General features: G+C 38.6%; 1 long non-coding RNA gene across 4 annotated transcripts; it reads right to left on the bottom strand.

The window, feature by feature from the left end:
* Positions 1 to 1,363: 1,363 nt before the first annotated feature.
* On the bottom strand, positions 1,364 to 5,814 carry LOC311144962. 4 transcript variants are annotated; one of them, XR_014614556.1, is made up of 6 exons: positions 5,401 to 5,811; positions 5,090 to 5,199; positions 4,877 to 4,926; positions 4,181 to 4,423; positions 3,330 to 3,425; positions 1,364 to 2,412 (listed from the first exon to the last, which is right to left on the bottom strand). It is a non-coding gene; the product is annotated as an uncharacterized lncRNA (long non-coding RNA). The 4 variants fall into 4 exon arrangements; XR_014614553.1 differs by having other exon boundaries at positions 4,181 to 4,926; positions 5,099 to 5,199; positions 5,401 to 5,814; XR_014614554.1 differs by having other exon boundaries at positions 4,181 to 4,926; positions 5,401 to 5,813.
* Positions 5,815 to 14,959: the final 9,145 nt, after the last annotated feature.

The raw sequence follows: 14,959 nt of genomic DNA, 5'->3' as shown, positions 1-14,959 counted from the left end.
ATTACTGTTGTCTCGATTTTATACCTTTCAGTGTCCCTTGCTTGTTTTTTTCCCACAATCTTGTTGCGCTCCATAACCGCAAGGTGTGTCCCCTCCCTCATTCTGCCACTTTGGGGTATTTTTCAGCAGGAGTTTTAAAAAGAGAAAAGGTAAAAAGAGAAAAGGGGTAGACTAAATTGATCACATGGTCTGGAAGGTTGTCTGTGGTCCTCAGGCTACATCTAACCACCTGTAAACCCATAACACAAACACAAACCCAATTCATGTTTATGCCATGCTTTCTGTTAATTGAGCTATTTTAGCCGTCAGCTTGTAATGTTTTTTGCCAACTTACCTACACCTTCTGCAGAGCTTGGGGTTGGAATCCGATTGTGTACCACCAACAACAAAACACACAACAATACACAATTTAACCACCCAACTAATTGTATTGATCTCTATTAGACTGGCAAGCTTAGCATACCTAGCATGGACATTTCAATACTGTCAGCTTGCTATTAACTAGTAAACATCACTAAATTGGCAGCAAGATTGCTAGCCAGCTGAGAACCAACTAGCCAGCCATAGACAATTTATACACATTCATCATTACTACCAACACACAGAGAGTGAGTTGGCTATATTGACAATTATATTTTTAGTAACAATGTTTTCCAGACAAGGGTGAAATAGATGGCTACCAGATTGAGATAATCTTATTTGCTAACGTTAGCTAGCTTACGTTAGCTAACATTAGTCAAATATGGAATGAACAGACAAACATGTTTACTCTGCTGAAGGTAGCTACCAGTCTAGCACTGACTACACTGTAAACCCTAATAAGTTCACATAACTCAAAAATTATTTTGTAACAGATTACACAAAAATATTTTAGTGATGTTTTTAAATGTTTTAAGTTTACATAAAATAAAAATTATATTTACAGTTGCCTTAAATTATCTCAATGTTATATTATAAATATTGATATTCCTCAACTTATAATTATGGATTAATTCACTTAAAATTTTCAATATTTTTCAACTCATATAATGTGGGAAATACACTCAAAATTTTCAATATTTTTCAACTCATATAATGTGGGAAATACACTCAAAATTTTCAATATTTTTCAACTCATATAATGTGGGAAATACACTCAAAACTTTCAATATTCTTCAACTCATAAATGTGGGAAATACACTCAAAATATTAAATATTCTTCAACTCATATAATGTGTGAAATACACTCAAAATTTTCAATATTCTTCAACTCATAATGTGGGACATGCAATCAAAATTAATTCTAAACTGAAATACTGATGTCGGTCCATTACACAATTATAATCAGCGAATAATGTTAGAAAACATGAAAGTGACACCACAGTGACAATTTAACTTTTTTTTTATTCAACACAATGTGCTTTTAAAAAGGCACGAATCAAAAGGAGCTCAGTCAAAACAAAGTGCTTGTCATAAATTAAAACAAAAAAGGAAATGACTCCATAAAAACAAAATGTGTTTTAAAGTACATTAAGTGTTAATAGTTCCATATTCTGATAGTGGTCATTGCTACAGAGGGTAGATTCAGTATTTTCGGTCTCCATATCACATTATTCAGAAAACATTATGATAAAAACTCACAAAGGCTTCATGTTAAAATTCAATAAGATTCTAATTATAATCCATCCTCAACAGCAATAACAACTATTAGAATGTGGAGCCATTTAAAACGTTTTGGCACTTACTGTACCTTGAAGGCTGCAACTAACTTTTTTTAAATAAAACATTCAAATAAAAGTACTGGTTTCTACTGTGCCGTACTTCAACTGGCAACATCAAGGTAAGCATTAGGTCACACAACATTAAACATGTATAGTGCATGAATTCAACAGTCGTTTCCCACAACTACAGTGCAAAAACTTGGGCTTGGCAATACGTCAATGTTGTGATATTTATCTATTAACAATCAATGTATTAAATCTGAGGTAGTAGAGGCAAACAGTGTAACATATTAAACATGAGGTAGAAGAGGCAAATTATTACATTTGTAAAGAGGGGAAAAAAACAAAAAACATCCTCAATACTCAGCTCAACAAATAGTCCATTCTGAGTGATTCACTCATTGAACAAATCATTCTTCAGTGTCAGTAGACGCCCTTTCAGTGGTTTGTTGTCCTCAAGACACATCACAACTTTTTGGATAAATGTGAATGTAAGCTCGAGATTCTTTGGGTACTGTAGGTCTAGTGCATAGACATACCCAAAGAGCAGGATAAATGAGTCAGCCAGGTTTGTGGGACCACTCACAAGTATTTCATCTTCCACGACAATACAGATGCTCTCAGGGCTGAAGAGGGCCGCATCAGTAGTATCATCAGTGACAACTGTCAGGAGAGCCACCGGAGTGTCAGTGAGGTCTGGACCATCTGCTGACTATAAAACACAAATAATACAAAAATGAGTTCAGCCCCTCAAGGATACAAATCATGCTAATGATGTCTAGACATTACGGTCACTTTGCACTTAGACTGCAGCTAAGCTACATGTTTAAACTATTTTCTTTACACATGCTTATTATTTTATGTTAGTTTCACACCTACCTGTAAGCATACTTTTTGTTTAGTGGAATTCTTTATACTTACCTTTTCATTTATGTAATTTCTACATGTCAGTTTGCAGAATAACAACTCAAGGAAACTTCATAAACAGGTTCTGGGGGCTATTCCAGAAAGGAGGTTCAACAAACTGAGCCTAACCCTGAACTCAGAGTTGACTTACCCTGTGAAGTGAAACTGAGTTTTCAGTTACAGAACAGCTGATCTGAGTTAGGTAAGTTGACTCAGAGTACGTTAACTCGGAGTTGAGCTTGTGCCTGACGACTAGTAAAAAGCCATCATCAATGGAGCTCCGATACGGTTATTCACCATGGCAACGGGAGAAAACAGGAAGCAGACATTTTCTGGCTGCGGCTGTTATATAAATCACTGACAGAGTTTCAGATGCAGTCGTCTTTTCATTTTGAATTTAACATCACTTTATTTTATATTAGCCTTTAAGGAAGTGGTTGAATGTTGTTCAATGTTTTATTTTAGGCTATTTTGTTTTATTTAAAATCGGCTGAAAATGAAATATAAAAACATTTTATCTCATACTCAATGCGGCGACAAACTAGAAACACGGACTTTGAAATTACGTTGTTGGAAAAAATACAATTGGCTATACTGATGGTTTTCACATAACCTGCTTTCTGGAATGCCCCTCTGGTTCTCCTGTAGTTCTTTGAGTGATGTCATGTTTAAGCTGACTGAATAGCTAGGCAAAGGGATTGATAGTGAGGCCAGTACACTTACATTACAGGTCCTGAAAAACTTGGAGGCATCTTCACGCAGGTACACAGGAAGTGCACGAAGGACGAGGGCCCGTCTCATATTTACATCACGTTGTTCCTACATGGACAAAAAATATCCATTACAATAATAATTACACAAATATCAAAAACATTCATTGTACACTAATTATAGTAAAAATGAAAATGTTAAAAGATAAGCAAGTTAGTTATTAACAAGCAAAGCATCAAAGTTGTGTGCTTATAGATCTGCTATTTCTGTTGTTGTTCTTTGTATTTAACAAAGTATTAATAAAGGGTTCAAGTGATCAACTGTTGACCCCACAGTTGAGATAAAAACATTTAGAGAAATAGCAAAAGAATGACTGTGGAAACACATAAAATAAAACCAATTATTAGTGTAACCCTCTCACCAGGCTCGAATTTGACTCTCACGATATTACCTTATTTAGAATATCTGAACAGCATGGGATATTAGGTGAGAAGGACATCTCCAATAAGAATCCCTATTGTAAACTTGCTAGGGTGAATGACAAATAGGGTATTAACTTCAGATAGAATGATTATAGACTTGGTTATTGTTATAAGGATATGCTTTCCCATGCATTAAATGAAACTGAAACAGTAAATGACTCCACCAATACAACAGACATAAGGTTCAAGATCTATATTAATCAAATGTTCAATGTATCACATCAAAAGAAATACAAATTATAAACCCCAATGATTTTTCCACAACCCCATGTCCAAATTATTTGCAAGCTTGCTTAAACCCTGGGCGCGCGTTGGAGCTCATAAAAAAAATGACGACATACATAAAGTCCCGAAGTCCACCCCACATTTGTAGTTACTCACTACTTGTAGATAATGCCTCAGCAAAATATAGTAGTTCCGTGCAGGTGTCCTCACAAGATCCACCGCGAACACAGCTATCAATGCAGCCAGTACTCCGTAGCAGAAACAGACATCCGTTGGAAACCCGAACTGATCGTCACAAGCAATTCTCTCCAAGTCTTGCACGATGCTAGGCTAACCTCTAGGATGTCGAATGTCTCCACAATGCGACGGCAGCTTCAGTCTCCACTTGGTCTTTCTTAACTAAATAATAAACACTCTCTTATAGAAATAAAATCAGGATTTCCCTTAAAAAAAACTCTGTAGGTATGGTTTTGTTCTCTCTATCGTTTCCTTTGGTCGTTTTTCCTTCACCAACCCCACTAACGTCTCTCCTCTCCCTTCTTTCAACTTTTCCCTCCCTTTTCTTTCCCGGCAACCAGTCCACTCTCCCATTGGCCACAACTTAACAAGTTAGCTCATTGGTCAAAACTTTAACGAGATACGTGGGAAATTTAAACTTAAAAGTAAACCAACCTATTCACTTGTAAAAAAATTTTAAAACATTGCTTCAAAAGAAATGCATTAATGACATTACAAATCAGGAGCTATTCGATCACCTTTTAAATCTAATACCAATGAATTATAACAAATACACTCTATACTTGGTTTTAGGAATGTATTACATTAGTAACACTATTTCATAATACATCCTACCTGAACTGTTAAAAGGATTTCGAGATGATCTCACAACCACACACTTGAGCCTAGGAAGAAATACAAACACAGGCCTGGTTAGCATCATGATAACACACTCACATTATGTTGTTTAGCATTGTTCGTTTCACGCTAGCACACACGTACACACAGCTCGATAACGTAAAATATTTACTGTGTAAGGCAGACACTTATTGAAATAAGGATACTCACAGTACGCACTTGCATTACCGGCGAACAGCGAAAACTCATGGACCTTGCTCCACCGTCAATATCCCGGGCAAACATGCATTATGGGAAATGTAGTTCATCCAGGAAACCTGCTGATAACGTTATACCGTTGTAAGATGAAGTAACGTAACGTATTTATCACATATTTAACAACTTCTAAAGTTACAATTACTTGGATTTTTACACTATTTACAACGAATATTCACTGTGCACATTGTACAAATGTATTCCCAGTTCCACATTTAAGACTATCGAAATTCAATTGAAAAAAAAAAAAAAACAGAGTTACTTACCAAATCAGAGGTGATGATAAGATGGCGCTTAAGAAAACGAGGGCAATAAGACTAATGATAAAAACGGAGGTGGTGGTGGTTTCAAGCGGGCAGCATAAAAGTGCGCATTGCAAACAAATTAAAACAAATTAAACTGTGTTCCACATCCACACGGGCGGCCAAAACATCCCCGCATCTCGGCTAAATTCAAGATGGCTGACTCAGCTTTCCTGAGAGAGAGATGACCCACCCACCAGAACGTCATGACGTCGATAACGTCATGACACTACCTAAACTTTTTGAGCGTTCCACACAAATTACCTATAAAATATTGAGCCCTCTTCAATTAAAGTGGCATAAATCTCAACAGAGCTCAAAACTTTATAGTTTGGTCAACTGCATAACGACATTTGACTGTTATGACCTTATTACTTATGAGCTAGTACAACTGTTTGGGAATACAGTGTACCAGGACTGTAACATTAGCTAACGTAGCTAATTCACCTAGTCCAGCAAACATTACGTTACCTCTAATCGAGAGTCTTCCGTTTTGTTGTGAAGGTTGAAAACGATGGACCAAGTACCTAGTGAGCAAACTAGGAGGATTCACCACTGTACCCAAGGTAGCAGGCTTCGGGCTTTAGCAATATCTATACTGATAGATATAGTCACGGTTGCCTTCAAGACCCTGACCCCCCAAGTGAGCAACGCAGACGTTCTGCGCCATGTGTTTGCAGATGAGGCGTCTACTGTGCGCGAGGTCATGGAGGAAGGCCTGAAGAGACAGACGATGAACATGCATGATGTGGTAAAGATGAAGAGTGACATCAAGCACGGGGAACGTAAACTTAGTTTTGCGCTGATGCAACTGAAGAACTCCATGCTGGTAGATGGCCACATGGATCAACGGAGCGGCCTTCCATGTCCAGATGCATATACACCTGGCTCGACTGGAGGAGGGTGATGGCTTCACAGCGCAAGCAGCTATCTCAACCTACCAGATCAATTTGGAAGAGCTTCTCATTAAGTACAAAGAATATACACTACCAGTCAAAAGTTTGGACACACCTACTCATTCAAGGGTTTTTCTTTATTTGGACTATTTTTTACATTGAAGAATAATAGTGAAGACATCAAAACTATGAAATAACACAATGTAGTAACCAAATAAAGTGTTAAACAAATCAAAATGTATTTTATATTTGAGATTCTTCAAATAGCCACCGTTTACCTTTATGACAGCTTTGCGCACTCTAGGCATTCTCTCAACCAGCTTCGTGAGGTAGTCACCTGGAATGCATTTCAATTAATAGGTGTGCCTTCTTAAAAGTTAATTTGTGGAATTTCTTTCCTTCTTAATGCGTTTGAGCCAATCAGTTGTGTTGTGACAAGGTAGAGATTAGGCCACTCATTAGCTAAATATTACGGCATATAAATATTTACCTGTCAAAGTGTAAGAAAAAAAGTTAGATTATGAAATGGTAGATCTGTGCATTCCTGAAGGCTACACTCTACAGCAGTCGGGCACGCAAAGCTCTACTATTGTTATTGTCTACAAATGTAGGCCTAATCATTATTCTACCTAGGCTACAAAAACACAGTGCAATGAGGAAAGTATTATTGTTATCAAGTGAGTACACAATTATTGTCTCGGGCTGTAAACTGCAGTGATGTAGGCCAATTTGAATTTTGGTATTTTTTATTTTGTTGTTTTATTAGGATCCCCATTAGATGTGGCGATTGCGGCAGGTACTCTTCCTGGGGTCCACACAAAACATAAAACATGACATAATACAGAACAATAATAGACAAGAACAGCTCAAGGACAGAACTGCATACATTTAAAACATCACACATAGCTGGTGGGGTCAGTGCTGTGTGTAAGTTGACTATGCAAACAGTTTGGAATTTAACACACTAATGCTTCTTATATTAAAACAAAAAGTGACGCAGTCAGTCTCTCCTTTACTTTTAGCCAAGAGAGACTGGCATGCATAGTACTGATATTAGCCCTCTGATTACAGTGAAGATTTTGAATGCTTAATGCCGAAATAACTGCATAAAATCTAATTTAATTTAATTTGTCACGTGCCGTATACAACTGGTGTAGACTTTACCTTGAAATGCTTGCTTACAAGCCATTCCCAATGAAGTAATTTTACAAATAAAAAATATAGTAACACGAGGAATAAAATAAAATACACAAGAATGGAGCTATATGCAGGGAGTACCATACAGCCTAGGCCTGATTATCCAACCATTTGCATCCGTTATGGGTCTATTCTCGACAGAGTACAAGGTCCAGAAAGGTGCATTAGCAGGTTACTCACATGGTGTATTTTGATCACACCATCACAGGCGCTCTCTCGCTCTCCTTACTCCCAGCCAGGGGTGTATTCCTTACATAAACAGTTTACCGTTTATAACCAAATGGAAGCAAACAGAGCAAAACAAGAGTTTATATTGGACAAATTCAGGTAGGACCCTCTCCATTTCATTCCGTTTAAGAAACGTTTTGCAACAGAAACTGTGTAATGAATAGCCCCAGTTCTTTTGGTTTCTGTATTTTACATTCAGCAAGCAAGAGCAAGCTGTAGTAATAAATAAAATGCTTGAATTAAGTGTACAACAAGCTATTGTAGGCCTTCTCTATCTTTTCCTGGGACTCCAAGAGTTAAAGAGGAATTACATTTTACATTTTAGTCATTTAGCAGACGCTCTTATCCAGAGCGACTTACAGTTAGTGAGTGCATACATTTTTTCATACTGAGAAATGTTATTAGGAATTATTAGGAATAATACTGCAGTGAATAGCCTATAGGCCTACCCAATGAATTTACACAGTGACATTTATTTTACAAATCAGATTATATGAAATGACAGGCAGCCTAGGATAAACATATCACTCAAAAAGTAGGCATACACATAGTCCAGACATCCACATCCTCCCCATTCAGTAGCAACTCCTCCAACACCCGATTTAATCCATTCACTTTTTTCCTCATTGAGGAAGCATCTCCTTTTGACTCCAAAATTACATGGAACTTTTTTAGACTCTCTTCAGTGGAAAGAGACTGAAAGAAACCTTAAATTATTGTTAAGATAACTTTTCATGAGCTGTGGTCCTTGCATAAGTGTTTGACGCTATGCTTGTTGTTGTGATAAACCACAGAGTTTTTTGGTGCTTTCAAGACAACAGGGAACTCGGGAATGAAATTAGGTAAAATAATGACGTCAGTCAGGTCGGAAAGTCGGAGCTTTAGAAAGATGCCAGACTTTCTGACTTTTAATTCAGAGTTGGATGACCGTTCAAAACGATTTTCCCAGTCAGAGGTTTTTGTTTCCAGAGTTCTTAGTTGTCTTGAACACACTGAAGTTGGAAGTTGACGATTTCCCAGTTGTTTTGAATGCAGCATTTCTGTTGTGCGCTAGCTGCCTATGTCATCACTACAAGCGCTATTTTATTCGCCAGATACTCTACACGCCCACATTCTGGAAACGTCAAGCACAAAGACGGACTCATCGAACAACCAAATCAAAGGCAAAAGTGTAATGCCCACCCAGCTGGGCTCAGTGAGGAGAATGAGAGCGAGAACGAGAGAGAGCAGGGTTGTAAACCAAAGTTACACATAGTCGAATTCAATAAGTAAACTCCAAAATGCTGACATTTAATCGATTACAAATTACATGACCATCCCCTGGATTAAAGAAAAAAATACTCCCCTGATTTGAAATTGAAAAAGCATGACCTCCCCCATTTACCTACAGATAATAATTGCTTGAATTTCGACCTGTCCTTAAAGGTCAGCAATCTACTGTAGCAGTAGCAGTATTATTGGTCAGGCTACAATATAATGCATATACTACGATTTCACCTGGTGTGTGTGTGTGTGTGGTGTGGGGGGGTCGTCTTTCTGAGGTAATTGCTCAACAATAAGTACATGTCACACACACACACAGAGAAAAAAAGAATGACAACCTGATATTATTCTACCTCAATGTCTTATGGAGTTGTTTATAGCCCAGGTATTTGATAATAGTGACATACCACCACCACGACGCATATCAATATTCAAGCTTTCCATGCATTCATTTTATAAAATATTTTTCTGTCCTGCAGAATTCTCACTCTAACCAGAGTCTTACTAGTTATAGGTTTTCATGCAGAGAATTCATAACACGTAACTAACACTAAATTACCACAGGGAGGCACTCTCTGAACACAGGAATATTGGTTAGATGCAACGCTCTTCTCTCCTCCCAAGGGGTCAGGAGGAGTCTGCACAAGAAGTACTAGCTGAATTAGGAGGTACTGTAGGCAAATGCATGAGGGCCCAAGAAAATATGTCCCCTTTCTCAGCCATTGTAAAGTCAAATCTTTTAAGAGAAAAGCAACAGTCACTCAATCATGGAAACACATTTTCCTTATAGCACGAAGTTAATTTAAATTCCAGTCAATTCAGGAAGTACACTGAAATTCTAACTCTTTTCAATGTTATGAATTAGGGTTTTGGTTTGCTTTCTGATTGACACCTAGTGTGGTGTTGAGTCACATGCAGTATTTCTGATACATTTATAGGCGTCCTACTCTGCAATAATGTTGGTTACTCAGAAGATAAATTCTCACGGAAGTTGTCCATATGACCTACTGATTGCCTGGATAGCCTGGAACCCCAACTATATACTGTATCTCTCTGTTTTACGACTGAAACAACACTAAGTGGAATCAGTATACCAAGCTAACTGCTGCTAACCTTAAGCCTGACTTCCCGACCTTCAACCTGAGTTGGACATTGGGTGGGATCTTAGACCATTCCTCCATACTGAATCTTTTAAGATCCTTGATATCCCTCGTCTGTGCTTATGGACTGCACCCTTTAATTCAAACCACAGGTTTTCAATTGGGTTTAAGTCCGGACATTGAAATGGCCATTGCAAAATTTGGATTTCAATGTGTGCTTGGCGTTATATCCTTGCTGGATGATCCACTTGCGGCCAAGGCAACCAGAAAATTGCTAAAATGGCCTGGTACCGGGTAAAGTTCATGATGCCGTTGCGAGGGGTGACACGCAGCCTAGGAGAAGGCACTTGTATTAGTGTGTGTGTGGGTTTGTGTGTGTGTGTGCGTATGTGCGTGTGAGTGAGTGTGTGTGTGTGTTTACCCTGTAACACACCGGGGCCATACTTGAGAACATAAGCAGGCATTTAGTTGTCAATGGCCCCACCATGTTTACCCACAGGGTTTCCAGTAAAACCCTGCCAAGTCCAGCCCTGTTCAAACATCACTATTACATTTATAAAAGCAACATAAAGAGACAGCAACAGCCACTCTTCCACAGTCACATTCTCTTAACAACATCAAGAAGAGCACACAGGAGCCTAATTTAGAGGTGACTTCTTAGAAACTCTTCTCAGAAACAATGGGAAGCTCATCAACAAGCCCTGAGATGGCTGCATCAGCAGCAGTCACACAGACTTTCAATACCAATCCCTGGGATTTGGGAATTGACCTTACTTTCCAGACATTCTTCAGCCCGAATGCCCTGGATAATCTGAACAAGCAGTACGATGAACAAAAACTGGAAGTAGGCAGCTACGCACCAATCTGGACTAAGGGCCTAGTGACAAACCTAGTGGGACTCACCCGTATACCAAAGGCAGCAGGCTTCAGGGCTTTAGTCAGGTCTATGGTGATTGACATAGTCATGGCTTCCATCAATAACCTTATCCCAGAAGACAACAGCACAGACATTCTGCACCGCATGTTTGCAGAAGAGAAGGTGTCCACTGTGTACAATTAAATGGAGGAAGCCCTCGAGATGTACAATGAACATACATAATGAGGCAAAGATGAAGAGCGACATTGTGTATGTGGAGTGCAGACTTAATTTTGCACTGACTACTCTGAAGAACTCCATGCTAGATGGCCACATGAGGATTCGTTCTCTCAAGATCTGGGTCAACGGAGCAGCCTTCCATGTACAGTTGCTATTTCACCTAGCTCGACTGAAGGAGGGTGGTGACAGCCATCAAGCGCTAGCAGATATCTCAATCTACCAGAAAAACCTGCAGCAGCTGCTCCTTAACCTCCTAGGGCTTAGTGGTCACATACGTGGACAGCACTTTTTAGCTCTTATGTCCACAATTGTGTTCACTGCTGAATTGGTGGTGTTACGGACACGTATGGGGGTACTTACACTGCCATCTGGTGGTGTCAGAAGTTTATAACACACTACGGTCAAAATTCTAAATGGCGGCGAACACAAGGGAAGATTCAAGTGGTAGCTCCATACACAAACGTCGACCAGGTAAGAAGTTCTGTCATATTTCATGGCTTATTCTGATTTAGATATTTATAAAAGCCTTGTATATTTGTCATGACATGCAAATTTGAAAAAAAAAAAGTGTAAAACTAGCAACTTTGTAGGTCGCTAAACATGAAGTACACGTAAGTGTACTTATGGACTGAGGCTCCTCGAAACAGCTAATATGCTTGTAAACATGCACACACGTAAAATGGGAAAAAAGCTAGCTCTGATGCAGCTAAAAAGCTGTACATGGTCCCAATGAAATAAATAACAATTAAATCACTAAATACATACATACATACTGATGATGTTCAAAACACATTAGTAGCCTAATGCAAGAGTGACTATTTAAAATGCTTTGAATGTTTTATATTTTGTTACAGACATACAATGTCATCCTGCAACTATTTTGCAGCATATCAAATGTTCCAAACACTATTTTTAACTGTCCAAAATGGGCAAAAATGCAATGTTTCCATATTATTTTTACTCTCCGATAGTCAAAACATGTTCAAAAAATATGTGTATGTGTTATTAATACATTAAAAAACAGTCAGGAAAAAAACTGCTGTGTTCAAGGCAGAAATGAAGAGTTTTTCATTCTATTACACAAAGGTGACTTTATTGTGTTTTATGGAAATTCGGACCATGAATCCACATATGTGGACATCATTTTTCTCTAAAAGTACATCATATCAAAAGATGATACTTAGTTTTTATTCTAATTAGGTTCCAATAAGCCCAAATAGCAAAGAGAAATAAAAAATGCATGTAAAAAAACAGCTTGGGCCTTAAGAGGTTAAGTACAAGGAATCTACATTGAACAAAAATATAAATGCAACATGCAACAATTTCAACATTTTTACTGAGTTACAGTTCATGTAAGGAAATCAGTCAATTTAAATAAGTTAATTAGGCCCTAATCTATGGATTTCACATGACTGGGAATACAGATATTTGTTGGTCACGAATACCTTTAAAAACAAGTAGTTAAAAAGTTGCTAATTAGCTCAAATGCTAAAGTTGTCCCTGATGAGATTCAAACTCGCAACCTTTTGTGTTATACGTCCACCCATCCAACCCAAACAACCACCCTACTTTAGTTTTGCCTTAAGTAAACATCTGTCTTATGTAACCATACCAAATGTAACATATCATACTAATTTGAGTGTCCCAGATTTACATTGACTATGTTATGTCTAGTCTATGAGACCAGGCTGTTGGAACAGCCTCCTGGAGGAGCTGAGGGCGTCAGAGACAGTTGACATTTTTAAGAGAGAGCTCAAGACACACCTTTCTAACCAGGCTTTTACTTAGGGTGATTTTATTGTGCTATTTTATCTACCTGATATCAATTGTATTTGCTTTATACAATTGTATTTCTCTTATTTATTTTACTTCCATCAGTCTCTCTGGTTTCACTGTTGTTTTATCGCCCTATTATTATTTTAATGTGTTCAGTTTCATTTTAATATTTGTATTTGTTAGATCATCTATCTTATCTTTGTCATTTTTATTTATTTATTATTTTAATTTTTGTTTTAATGTGTAAGAAATGTGCTCTATAAATAAAGTTTGATTTGATATAGAATTACACCATACCGTAGAACAGGATGTATTTTTATCCTTAGGAGTCCTCAAACACCAAGACAGTAGCATCATCATTATCAGGAACCTGCTTCCTGGATGCTGTTGGACAACTTTCCTCTTAGCTCGTACATTGGAAAGCACCCGGTTCAGTGTCTACAAAGATTTGTCTTTATAGACACAAAAAATACTTAAGTTTACAAAATAAAAATTGGCTCTGCAATGTTGAAAATCCAACAACAAGGTGTGGAGACCAAAGTTTAAAAAAATATCTAGCTACTTTAGAAAAATAGGAAACTATTTCAGAAAAATGCAAGGGTGTCAATCAATTTGTCTGGCACTGTAAGTTCACGATATGAGGATGGTCGGACTCGGCTAGTTTGTTGCAACATCAGGCAGACTCTAATCGTCACTTTGGCATGCGAGTCCCACTAGGATAGCCATCGCAGGCCTCTGCATCAATTACTTCCTTGTATTAATTAATTGGAAAATAAATAAACCTATAAATGTAAACACACTGTGTTTTCTTTTCTCCACAGAGAATAAATATTTTCATATTCCATTATAAGGATATCAGAAGCATCAGAAATACACTATACAGTCTATACAAAAGTTTTCAAATTAGTGGATTCGGCTATTTCAGCCACACCTGTTGCTGACACGTGTATAAAATCGAGCACACAGCCATGCAATCTCCATACATTTACATTACATTTTAGTCATTTAGCAGACGCTCTTATCCAGAGCAACTTACAGTTAGTGAATACATATTTTTTCTATACTGGCCCCCCGTGGGAATCGAACCCACAACCCTGGCGTTGCAAACGCCATGCTCTATCAACTGAGCTACATCCCTGCCGGCCATTCCCTCCCCTACCCTGGACCAATTGTGCGCCGCCCATGAGTCTCCCGGTCGCGGCCGGCGGCGACAGAGCCTGGATTCGAACCAGGATCTCTAGTGGCACAGTTAGCACTGCGATGCAGTGCCTTAGACCACTGCGCCACTCCCAGGCATTGATAGTAGAATGGCCTTACTGAAGAGCTCAGTGACTTTCAACGTGGCACCGTCATAGGATGCCACCTTTCCAACAAATCAGTTCGTCACATTTCTGCCCTGCTAAAGCTGCCCACGTGCTGTTATTGTGAAGTGGAAACTTCTAGGAGCAACAACGGCTCAGCCGCAAAATGGTAGACCACACACTCACACAACGGGACCACCTAGTGCTGAAGCACGAAGTGTGTAAAAATCGTCTGTCCTTGGTTGCTAAACTCTCACTACCGAGTTCCAAATTGCCTCTGGAAGCAACATTAGCACAAGAACTGTTCGTCGGGAGCTTCATGAAATGGGTTTCCATAGTCGAGCAGCCGCACACAAGCCCAAGATCACCATGCGCAATGCCAAGCATCGGCTGGAGTGGTGTAAAGCTCGCCGCCATTGGACTCTGGAGCAGTAGAAATGCTTTCTCTGGAGTGATGAATCATGCTTCATCATCTGGCAGTCCGAAATATGAATCTGGGTTTGGCGGATGCCAGAAGAACGCTACCTGCCCGAATGCATAGTGCCAACTGTAAAGTTTGGTGGAGTAGGAATAACGTTCTGGGGCTGTTTTTCATGGTTTGGCTAGGCCCCTTAGTTCCAGTGAAGGAAAATCTTAACACTACAGCATACAATGACATTATAGACG

The sequence above is a fragment of the Coregonus lavaretus genome (genome assembly GCF_964263955.1).
Source record: "Coregonus lavaretus genome assembly, chromosome: 17".
Taxonomy (NCBI): domain Eukaryota; kingdom Metazoa; phylum Chordata; class Actinopteri; order Salmoniformes; family Salmonidae; genus Coregonus; species Coregonus lavaretus.
Note: the sequence above shows the minus strand (reverse complement) of the source record. Positions and strands in the feature narration are given on the sequence as shown.